The sequence below is a fragment of the Coregonus lavaretus genome (genome assembly GCF_964263955.1).
Source record: "Coregonus lavaretus genome assembly, chromosome: 3".
In the NCBI taxonomy this organism is placed as follows: domain Eukaryota; kingdom Metazoa; phylum Chordata; class Actinopteri; order Salmoniformes; family Salmonidae; genus Coregonus; species Coregonus lavaretus.
Genome location: NC_139990.1, coordinates 46,290,612 through 46,302,491, shown reverse-complemented (window position 1 = coordinate 46,302,491; position 11,880 = coordinate 46,290,612). Strand labels below are relative to the sequence as shown.

General features: G+C 45.8%; 1 pseudogene across 1 annotated transcript in view; it reads right to left on the bottom strand.

The window, feature by feature from the left end:
* Positions 1 to 10,889: 10,889 nt before the first annotated feature.
* LOC311121573 (carboxypeptidase Q-like) overlaps positions 10,890 to 11,880 on the bottom strand; it is a 28,028-nt pseudogene continuing 27,037 nt past the window's right edge. The window contains exon 5 of the transcript XR_014615267.1: positions 10,890 to 11,640. The product of XR_014615267.1 is annotated as a carboxypeptidase Q-like (transcript). The remainder of the gene's footprint in view (positions 11,641 to 11,880) is intronic.

Below are 11,880 nucleotides of genomic sequence, written 5' to 3'. Positions count from 1 at the left end.
GACATCAATAATATTCTGGTCTGCTGAGAGGAGGGACTGATGTCTATAATAGTCTGGTCTGGAGAGAGGAGGCCCTGACATCTATAATAGTCTGGTCTGGTGAGAGGAGGTACTGACATCTATACTAGTCTGGTCTGGTGAGTTGGAGGGACTGACATCTATAATAGTCTGGCCTGGTGAGAGGAGGGACTGACATCTATAATAGTCTGGTCTAGTGAGAGGAGGAACTGACGTCTATAATAGTCTGGTCTGGTGAGAGGAGGGACTGACATCTATAATAGTCTCGTCTGGTGAGAGGAGGGACTGACATCTATAATAGTCTGGTCTGCTGAGAGGAGGGACTGACGTCTATAATAGTCTGGTCTGGTGAGAGGAGGGACTGATATCTATAATAGTCTGGTATGGTGAGAGGAGGGACTGACGTCTATAATAGTCTGGTCTGGTGAGAGGAGAGACTGACATCTATAATAGTCTGGCCTTGTGAGAGGAGGCACTGACATCTATAATAGTCTGGTCTGGTGAGAGGAGGCACTGACATCTATAATAGTCTGGTCTGGTGAGACGAGTGACTGACATCTATAATACTGACATCTATAATAGTCTGGTCTGGTGAGAGGAGGGACTGACATCTATAATAGTCTGGTCTGGTGAGAGGAGGCACTGATATCTATAATAGTCTGGTCTGGTGAGAGGAGGGACTGACATCTATAATAGTCTGGTCTGCTGAGAGGAGGGACTGACGTCTATAATAGTCTGGTCTGGTGAGAGGAGGGACTGATATCTATAATAGTCTGGTCTGGTGAGAGGAGGGACTGACATCTATAATAGTCTGGTCTGGTGAGAGGAGGGGCTGACATCTATAATAGTCTGATCTGGTGAGAGGAGGGACTGACATCTATAATAGTCTGGTCTGGTGAGAGGAGGGACTGACATCTATAATATTCTGGTCTGGTGAGAGGAGGGACTGACATCTATAATAGTCTGATCTGGTGAGAGGAGGGACTGACATCTATAATAGTCTGGTCTGGTGAGAGGACGGACTGACATCTATAATAGTCTGGTCTGGTGAGTTTGAGGGACTGATGTCTATAATAGTCTGGTCTGGTGAGAGGAGGTACTGACATCTATAATAGTCTGGTCTGGTGAGTTGGAGGGACTGACATCTATAATAGTCTGATCTGGTGAAAGGACGGACTGACATCTATAATAGTCTGGTCTGGTGAGAGGAGGGACTGACATCTATAATAGTCTGGTCTGGTGAGAGGAGGGACTGACATCTATAATAGTCTGGTCTGGTGAGAGGAGGCACTGACATCTATAATAGTCTGGTCTGGTGAGAGGAGGGACTGACATCTATAATAGTCTGGTCTGGTGAGAGGAGGGACTGACATCTATAATAGTCTGGTCTGAAGAGAGGAGGCACTGATATCTATAATAGTCTGGTCTGGTGAGAGGAGGGACTGACATCTATAATAGTCTGCTCTGGTGAGAGGAGGGACTGACAGCTATAATAGTCTGGTCTGGTGAGAGGAGGGACTGACATCTATAATTGTCTGGTCTGGTGAGAGGAGGGACTGACATCTATAATAGTCTGGTCTGGTGAGAGGAGGGACTGACATCTATAATAGTCTGGTCTGGTGAGAGGAGGGACTGACATCTATAATAGTCTGGTCTGGTTAGAGGAGGGACTGACATCTATAATAGTCTGGTCTGGTGAGAGGAGGCACTGACATCTATAATAGTCTGGTCTGGTGAGAGGAGGGACTGAGGTCTATAATAGTCTGGTCTGGTGAGAGGAGGGACTGACATCTATAATAGTCTGGTCTGGTGAGAGGAGGGACTGACATCTATAATAGTCTGGTCTGTTCAGAGGAGGGACTGACATCTATAATAGTCTGGTCTGGTGAGAGGAGGAACTGACATCTATAATAGTCTGGTCTGGTGAGAGGAGGCACTGACATCTATAATAGTCTGGTCTGGTGAGAGGAGGGACTAAATCTATAATAGTCTGGTATGGTGAGAGGAGGGACTGACATCTATAATAGTCTGGTGAGAGGAGGGACTGACATCTATAATAGTCTGGTCTGGAGAGAGGAGGCACTGACATCTATAATAGTCTGTTCTGGTGAGAGGAGGGACTGAGGTCTATAATAGTCTGGTCTGGTGAGAGGAGGGACTGACATCTATAATAGTCTGGTCTGGTGAGAGGAGGGACTGACATCTATAATAGTCTGGTCTGTTCAGAGGAGGGACTGACATCTATAATAGTCTGGTCTGGTGAGAGGAGGAACTGACATCTATAATAGTCTGGTCTGGTGAGAGGAGGCACTGAGATCTATAATAGTCTGGCATGGTGAGAGGAGGCACTGACATCTATAATAGTCTGGTCTGGAGAGAGGAGGCACTGACATCTATAATAGTCTGGTCTGTTGAGAGGAGGTACTGACATCTATAATAGTCTGGTCTGGTGAGAGGAGGGACTGACATCTATAATAGTCTGATCTGGTGAGAGGAGGGACTGACATCTATAATAGTCTGGTCTGGTGAGAGGACGGACTGACATCTATAATAGTCTGGTCTGGTGAGTTTGAGGGACTGATGTCTATAATAGTCTGGTCTGGTGAGAGGAGGTACTGACATCTATAATAGTCTGGTCTGGTGAGTTGGAGGGACTGACATCTATAATAGTCTGATCTGGTGAAAGGACGGACTGACATCTATAATAGTCTGGTCTGGTGAGAGGAGGGACTGACATCTATAATAGTCTGGTCTGGTGAGAGGAGGGACTGACATCTATAATAGTCTGGTCTGGTGAGAGGAGGCACTGACATCTATAATAGTCTGGTCTGGTGAGAGGAGGGACTGACATCTATAATAGTCTGGTCTGGTGAGAGGAGGGACTGACATCTATAATAGTCTGGTCTGAAGAGAGGAGGCACTGATATCTATAATAGTCTGGTCTGGTGAGAGGAGGGACTGACATCTATAATAGTCTGCTCTGGTGAGAGGAGGGACTGACAGCTATAATAGTCTGGTCTGGTGAGAGGAGGGACTGACATCTATAATTGTCTGGTCTGGTGAGAGGAGGGACTGACATCTATAATAGTCTGGTCTGGTGAGAGGAGGGACTGACATCTATAATAGTCTGGTCTGGTGAGAGGAGGGACTGACATCTATAATAGTCTGGTCTGGTGAGAGGAGGGACTGACATCTATAATAGTCTGGTCTGGTGAGAGGAGGCACTGACATCTATAATAGTCTGGTCTGGTGAGAGGAGGGACTGAGGTCTATAATAGTCTGGTCTGGTGAGAGGAGGGACTGACATCTATAATAGTCTGGTCTGGTGAGAGGAGGGACTGACATCTATAATAGTCTGGTCTGTTCAGAGGAGGGACTGACATCTATAATAGTCTGGTCTGGTGAGAGGAGGGACTGACGTCTATAATAGTCTGGCCTGGTGAGACGAGGGACTGACATCTATAATGGTTTGGTCTGGTGAGAGGATGGACTGACATCTATAATAGTCTTGTCTGGTGAGAGGAGGGACTGACATCTATAATAGTCTGGTCTGGTGAGAGTGAGGCACTGACATCTATAATAGTCTGGTCTGGTGAGAGGAGGGACTGACATCTATAATAGTCTGGTCTGGTGAGAGGAGGGACTGACATCTATAATAGTCTGGTCTGGTGAGTTGGAGGGACTGATGTCTATAATAGTCTGGTCTGGTGGGAGGAGGGACTGACATCTATAATAGTCTGGTCTGGTGAGAGGAGGGACTGACATCTATAATAGTCTGGTCTGGTGAGAGGAGGGACTGATGTCTATAATAGTCTGGTCTGGTGAGAGGAGGGACTGACATCTATAATAGTCTGGTCTGGTGAGAGGAGGGACTGATATCTATAATAGTCTGGTCTGGTGAGAGGAGGGACTGACTTCTATAATAGTCTGGTCTGGTGAAGGGAGGGACTGACATCTATAATAGTCTGGTCTGTTGATAGGAGGGACTGACGTCTATAATAGTCTGGTCTGGTGAGAGGAGGGACTGACGTCTATAATAGTCTGGCCTGGTGAGACGAGGGACTGACATCTATAATGGTCTGGTCTGGTGAGAGGAGGGACTGACATCTATAATAGTCTGGTCTGGTGAGAGGAGGTACTGACATCTATAATAGTCTGGTCTGGTGAGTTGGAGGGACTGACATCTATAATAGTCTGATCTGGTGAGAGGAGGGACTGACATCTATAATAGTCTGGTCTGGTGAGAGGAGGGATTGACATCTATAATAGTCTGGTCTGGTGAGAGGAGGGACTGACATCTATAATAGTCTGTTCTGGTGAGAGGAGGCACTGAGATCTATAATAGTCTGGCATGGTGAGAGGAGAAACTGACATCTATAATAGTCTGGTCTGGAGAGAGGAGGCACTGACATCTATAATAGTCTGGTCTGGTGAGAGGAGGTACTGACATCTATAATAGTCTGGTCTGGTGAGAGGAGGGACTGACATCTATAATAGTCTGATCTGGTGAGAGGAGGGACTGACATCTATAATAGTCTGGTCTGGTGAGAGGAGGAACTGATGTCTATAATAGTCTGGTCTGGTGAGAGGAAGGACTGACATCTATAATAGTCTGGTCTGGTGAGAGGAGGGACTGACATCTATAATAGTCTGGTCTGGTGAGTTGGAGGGACTGATGTCTATAATAGTCTGGTCTGGTGAGAGGAGGGACTGACGTCTATAATAGTCTGGTCTGGTGAGAGGAGGGACTGACGTCTATAATAGTCTGGTCTGGTGAGAGGAGGGACTGAGGTCTATAATAGTCTGGTCTGGTGAGAGGAGGGACTGACGTCTATAATAGTCTGGTCTGGTGGGAGGAGGGACTGACATCTATAATAGTCTGGTCTGGTGAGAGGAGGGACTGACATCTATAATAGTCTGGTCTGGTGAGAGGAGGGACTGACGTCTATAATAGTCTGGCCTGGTGAGACGATGGACTGACATCTATAATGGTCTGGTCTGGTGAGAGGATGGACTGACATCTATAATAGTCTGGTCTGGTGAGAGGAGGGACTGACATCAATAATATTCTGGTCTGCTGAGAGGAGGGACTGATGTCTATAATAGTCTGGTCTGGAGAGAGGAGGCCCTGACATCTATAATAGTCTGGTCTGGTGAGAGGAGGTACTGACATCTATACTAGTCTGGTCTGGTGAGTTGGAGGGACTGACATCTATAATAGTCTGGCCTGGTGAGAGGAGGGACTGACATCTATAATAGTCTGGTCTAGTGAGAGGAGGAACTGACGTCTATAATAGTCTGGTCTGGTGAGAGGAGGGACTGACATCTATAATAGTCTCGTCTGGTGAGAGGAGGGACTGACATCTATAATAGTCTGGTCTGCTGAGAGGAGGGACTGACGTCTATAATAGTCTGGTCTGGTGAGAGGAGGGACTGATATCTATAATAGTCTGGTATGGTGAGAGGAGGGACTGACGTCTATAATAGTCTGGTCTGGTGAGAGGAGAGACTGACATCTATAATAGTCTGGCCTTGTGAGAGGAGGCACTGACATCTATAATAGTCTGGTCTGGTGAGAGGAGGCACTGACATCTATAATAGTCTGGTCTGGTGAGACGAGTGACTGACATCTATAATACTGACATCTATAATAGTCTGGTCTGGTGAGAGGAGGGACTGACATCTATAATAGTCTGGTCTGGTGAGAGGAGGCACTGATATCTATAATAGTCTGGTCTGGTGAGAGGAGGGACTGACATCTATAATAGTCTGGTCTGCTGAGAGGAGGGACTGACGTCTATAATAGTCTGGTCTGGTGAGAGGAGGGACTGATATCTATAATAGTCTGGTCTGGTGAGAGGAGGGACTGACATCTATAATAGTCTGGTCTGGTGAGAGGAGGGGCTGACATCTATAATAGTCTGATCTGGTGAGAGGAGGGACTGACATCTATAATAGTCTGGTCTGGTGAGAGGAGGGACTGACATCTATAATATTCTGGTCTGGTGAGAGGAGGGACTGACATCTATAATAGTCTGGTCTGGTGAGAGGAGGGACTGACGTCTATAATAGTCTGGTCTGGTGAGAGGAGAGACTGACATCTATAATAGTCTGGCCTTGTGAGAGGAGGCACTGACATCTATAATAGTCTGGTCTGGTGAGAGGAGGCACTGACATCTATAATAGCCTGGTCTGGTGAGACGAGTGACTGACATCTATAATACTGACATCTATAATAGTCTGGTCTGGTGAGAGGAGGGACTGACATCTATAATAGTCTGGTCTGGTGAGAGGAGGCACTGATATCTATAATAGTCTGGTCTGGTGAGAGGAGGGACTGACATCTATAATAGTCTGGTCTGCTGAGAGGAGGGACTGACGTCTATAATAGTCTGGTCTGGTGAGAGGAGGGACTGATATCTATAATAGTCTGGTCTGGTGAGAGGAGGGACTGACATCTATAATAGTCTGGTCTGGTGAGAGGAGGGGCTGGCATCTATAATAGTCTGATCTGGTGAGAGGAGGGACTGACATCTATAATAGTCTGGTCTAGTGAGAGGAGGAACTGACGTCTATAATAGTCTGGTCTGGTGAGAGGAGGGACTGACATCTATAATAGTCTCGTCTGGTGAGAGGAGGGACTGACATCTATAATAGTCTGGTCTGCTGAGAGGAGGGACTGACGTCTATAATAGTCTGGTCTGGTGAGAGGAGGGACTGATATCTATAATAGTCTGGTCTGGTGAGAGGAGGGACTGACGTCTATAATAGTCTGGTCTGGTGAGAGGAGAGACTGACATCTATAATAGTCTGGCCTTGTGAGAGGAGGCATTGACATCTATAATAGTCTGGTCTGGTGAGAGGAGGCACTGACATCTATAATAGTCTGGTCTGGTGAGACGAGTGACTGACATCTATAATACTGACATCTATAATAGTCTGGTCTGGTGAGAGGAGGGACTGACATCTATAATAGTCTGGTCTGGTGAGAGGAGGCACTGATATCTATAATAGTCTGGTCTGGTGAGAGGAGGGACTGACATCTATAATAGTCTGGTCTGCTGAGAGGAGGGACTGACGTCTATAATAGTCTGGTCTGGTGAGAGGAGGGACTGATATCTATAATAGTCTGGTCTGGTGAGAGGAGGGACTGACATCTATAATAGTCTGGTCTGGTGAGAGGAGGGGCTGACATCTATAATAGTCTGATCTGGTGAGAGGAGGGACTGACATCTATAATAGTCTGGTCTGGTGAGAGGAGGGACTGACATCTATAATAGTCTGGTCTGGTGAGAGGAGGGACTGACATCTATAATAGTCTGGTCTGGTGAGAGGAGGGACTGACGTCTATAATAGTCTGGTCTGGTGAGAGGAGAGACTGACATCTATAATAGTCTGGCCTTGTGAGAGGAGGGACTGACATCTATAATAGTCTGGTCTGGTGAGAGGAGGCACTGACATCTATAATAGTCTGGTCTGGTGAGACGAGTGACTGACATCTATAATACTGACATCTATAATAGTCTGGTCTGGTGAGAGGAGGGACTGACATCTATAATAGTCTGGTCTGGTGAGAGGAGGCACTGATATCTATAATAGTCTGGTCTGGTGAGAGGAGGGACTGACATCTATAATAGTCTGGTCTGCTGAGAGGAGGGACTGACGTCTATAATAGTCTGGTCTGGTGAGAGGAGGGACTGATATCTATAATAGTCTGGTCTGGTGAGAGGAGGGACTGACATCTATAATAGTCTGGTCTGGTGAGAGGAGGGGCTGACATCTATAATAGTCTGATCTGGTGAGAGGAGGGACTGACATCTATAATAGTCTGGTCTGGTGAGAGGAGGGACTGACATCTATAATAGTCTGGTCTGGTGAGAGGAGGGACTGACATCTATAATAGTCTGGTCTGGTGAGAGGAGGGACTGACATCTATAATAGTCAGGTCTGGTGAGAGGAGGGACTGACATCTATAATAGTCTGGTCTGGTGAGAGGAGGGGCTGACATCTATAATAGTCTGATCTGGTGAGAGGAGGGACTGACATCTATAATAGTCTGGTCTGGTGAGAGGAGGGACTGACATCTATAATAGTCTGGTCTGGTGAGAGGAGGGACTGACATCTATAATAGTCTGGTCTGGTGAGAGGAGGGACTGACATCTATAATACTGACATCTATAATAGTCTGGTCTGGTGAGAGGAGGGACTGACATCTATAATAGTCTGGTCTGGTGAGAGGAGGCACTGATATCTATAATAGTCTGGTCTGGTGAGAGGAGGGACTGACATCTATAATAGTCTGGTCTGCTGAGAGGAGGGACTGACGTCTATAATAGTCTGGTCTGGTGAGAGGAGGCACTGATATCTATAATAGTCTGGTCTGGTGAGAGGAGGGACTGACATCTATAATAGTCAGGTCTGGTGAGAGGAGGCACTGACATCTATAATAGTCTGGTCTGGTGAGAGGAGGGACTGACATCTATAATAGTCTGGTCTAGTGAGAGGAGGGACTGATGTCTATAATAGTCTGGTCTGGTGAGAGGAGGGACTGACATCTATAATAGTCTGGTCTGGTGAGAGGAGGGGCTGACATCTATAATAGTCTGATCTGGTGAGAGGAGGGACTGACATCTATAATAGTCTGGTCTGGTGAGAGGAGGGACTGACATCTATAATAGTCTGGTCTGGTGAGAGGAGGGACTGACATCTATAATAGTCTGGTCTGGTGAGAGGAGGGACTGACATCTATAATAGTCTGGTCTGGTGAGAGGAGGGACTGACATCTATAATAGTCTGGTCTGGTGAGAGGAGGGACTGACGTCTATAATAGTCTGGTCTGGTGAGACGAGTGACTGACATCTATAATACTGACATCTATAATAGTCTGGTCTGGTGAGAGGAGGGACTGACATCTATAATAGTCTGGTCTGGTGAGAGGAGGCACTGATATCTATAATAGTCTGGTCTGGTGAGAGGAGAGACTGATATCTATAATAGTCTGGTCTGGTGAGAGGAGAGACTGACATCTATAATAGTCTGGTCTGGTGAGAGGAGGGACTGACATCTATAATACTGACATCTATAATAGTCTGGTCTGGTGAGAGGAGGGACTGACATCTATAATAGTCTGGTCTGGTGAGAGGAGGGACTGACATCTATAATAGTCTGGCCTGGTGAGAGGAGGGACTGACATCTACACTGAACAAAAATTCAGTATCTCTGTGCATTCAAATTGCCATAGATAAAATGCAATTAATTTTGTTGTCCATAGCATATCCCTGCCCATACCATAACCCCACCGCCACCATGGGGCACTGTTCACAACAGCAAACCGCTCGCACACACAACACCATATACTCCATCTGCCCAGTACAGTTGAAACTGGGATTCATCCGTGAAGAGCACACTTCTCCAGCGTGCCAGTGGCCATCAAAGGTGAGCATTTGCCCCCTACAGTCAGTTACGACGCCCAACTACAGTCAGGTCCAGACCCTGGTGAGGACGACGAGCATGCAGATGAGCTTCCCGGAGACAGTTTCTGTCAGTTTGCGCAGAAATTCTTTGGTTGTGCAAACACACGTTTCATCAGCTGTCCGGGTGGCTGGTCTCAGACAATCCCGCAGGTGAAGAAGACGAATGTGGAGGTCCTGGGTTGGCGTGGGTACATGTGGTCTGCGGTTGTGAAGCCGGTTGGACGTACTGCCAAATTCTCTAAAACGACGGAGGAGGCTTATGATAGAGAAATTAACAAATTCTCTGGCAACAGCTCTGGTGGGCATTCCTGCAGTCAACATTCCAATTGCACGCTCCCTCAAAACTTGAGACATCTGAGGCATTGTGTTGTGTGCCAAAACAGTACATTTTAGAGTGGCCTTTTATTGTCCCCAGCACAAGGTGCACCTGTGTAATGATCATTCTGTTTGATCAGCTTCTTGATATGCCACACCTGTCAGGTGGATGGATTTTCTTGGCAAAGGAGAAATGCTCACTATCAGGGATGTAAACAAATGTGTGCACAAATATGAGAGAAATAAGCTTGTTTGTGTGTATGGTACATTTCAGTGATCTTTTATTTCAGCTCATGAAATATGGGACCAACACGTTACATGTTGCGTTTATATTTTTGTTCAGTATAGAATAGCCCGGTCTGGTGAGAAGAGGGAAGTCATAAAGATATCACCTTGTAAACCAGGTTTATCCTGTCTGTCACCAGGCCAGTCTGGCACCAGACCCCCATCACTTCCTGTAACATGAAACATGCAGTACATAGCCGAACACAGGTTCATTTCAATGGGGCTCTGAACAGACATGGTGTCCCCGTTAGTGTGGTGGAACCAGAAGTACTTACTGTCTGCAACATGCAGGCTGGCTCCTGGAGGACAGACAGAACAACACAGGTAAGGAGTCAGTTACATCAATGTATTAACTATGATGTGTGTGTGCCTCTGAGTCCTTGAACGTACCATTATGACTGATCAAACGTGCAGTGCATACTGTATGCTAACTTCTAAGACAATGAGATTCTAATCAAATCACATTCTCACCATGATCACTGTTGACAAAGCTAAACCCAGAGTTCATTACAAACCCATTATGTTATGCTTTCCCATGTATTTTGCAAGTGAATGGAAGTAGGAGCAGGGGGAACCAGAGAAGTATCCCCATCACTTCCTGTATCTAAACTTCCCAAGCACATAAAAAACTAAGTGCCTGACCAGCACACCAATGTTGAATTTCCAAATTGGTAAAAATTAGGTTAAGGTTAGGTTAAAGGTCAAGTTTTAGATTTAGTCTAATTGGGCTGTTCGCCAGAAAAGTCCTTGTTAGTCTCTTCCATCTATGAATGAGGTATTCATAACATACACGTGTACCATGGTCTAAGAAATGCTCAGCTTTATTGACAGATTGGACATAATGACAGTCAACATGAAACATGCAGTACTTAGGCGTTCATTATAAAAAAATTGACTGCAAATAATGCCATAAATACTTAATTCCATTATGTACATTGTGTGGTTTATACACACAATGAATTATTCCTTAGCCACTTAACCACAGTGGGGTATAATTTCACAGATATTGGTTACTGCAGTAAGCCCTTCTGGAGGACAAACAACATAAAAGCATGTATACATACAATCAATCAAAAATAAATGCTCAGTAAAGCATTTTCATGACAGCATAATAATAATATAATAATAATAATAATATAATAATAATAATAATAATATGCCATTTAGCAGACGCTTTTATCCAAAGCGACTTACAGTCATGCGTGCATATATTTTTGTGTATGGGTGGTCCCAGGGATCGAACCCACTACCTTGGCGTTACAAGCGCCGTGCTCTACCAGCTGAGCTACAGAGGACCAGCATATTCCCTATAGTGCAATACTTTTATTCCTCAAAAAAAAAATATAGGGGATAGGGTGTCATTTGGGACACAGGACAGTCCAAGTGGACTACCTGGGCAGCATCTCCTCCAGGTCCGCCACTACGTAGGCCACGACCGCCCACAGGGCCGAACACAGGTTCATTTCAATGGGGCTCTGAACAGACATGGTGTCCCCGTTAGTGTGGTGGAACCAGAAGTACTTACTGTCTGCAACATGCAGGCTGGCTCCTGGAGGACAGACAGAACAGCACAGGTAAGGAGTCAGTTACATCAATGTATTAACTATGGTGTGTGTGTGTGTGTGCCCCTGAGTCCTTGAACGTACCATTATGACTGATCAAACGTGCAGTACATTCTGTATTCTAACTTCTAAGACAATGAGATTCTAATCAAATCACATTCTCACCATGATCACTGTTGACAAAGCTAAACCCAGAGTTCATTACAAACCCATTATGTTATGCTTTC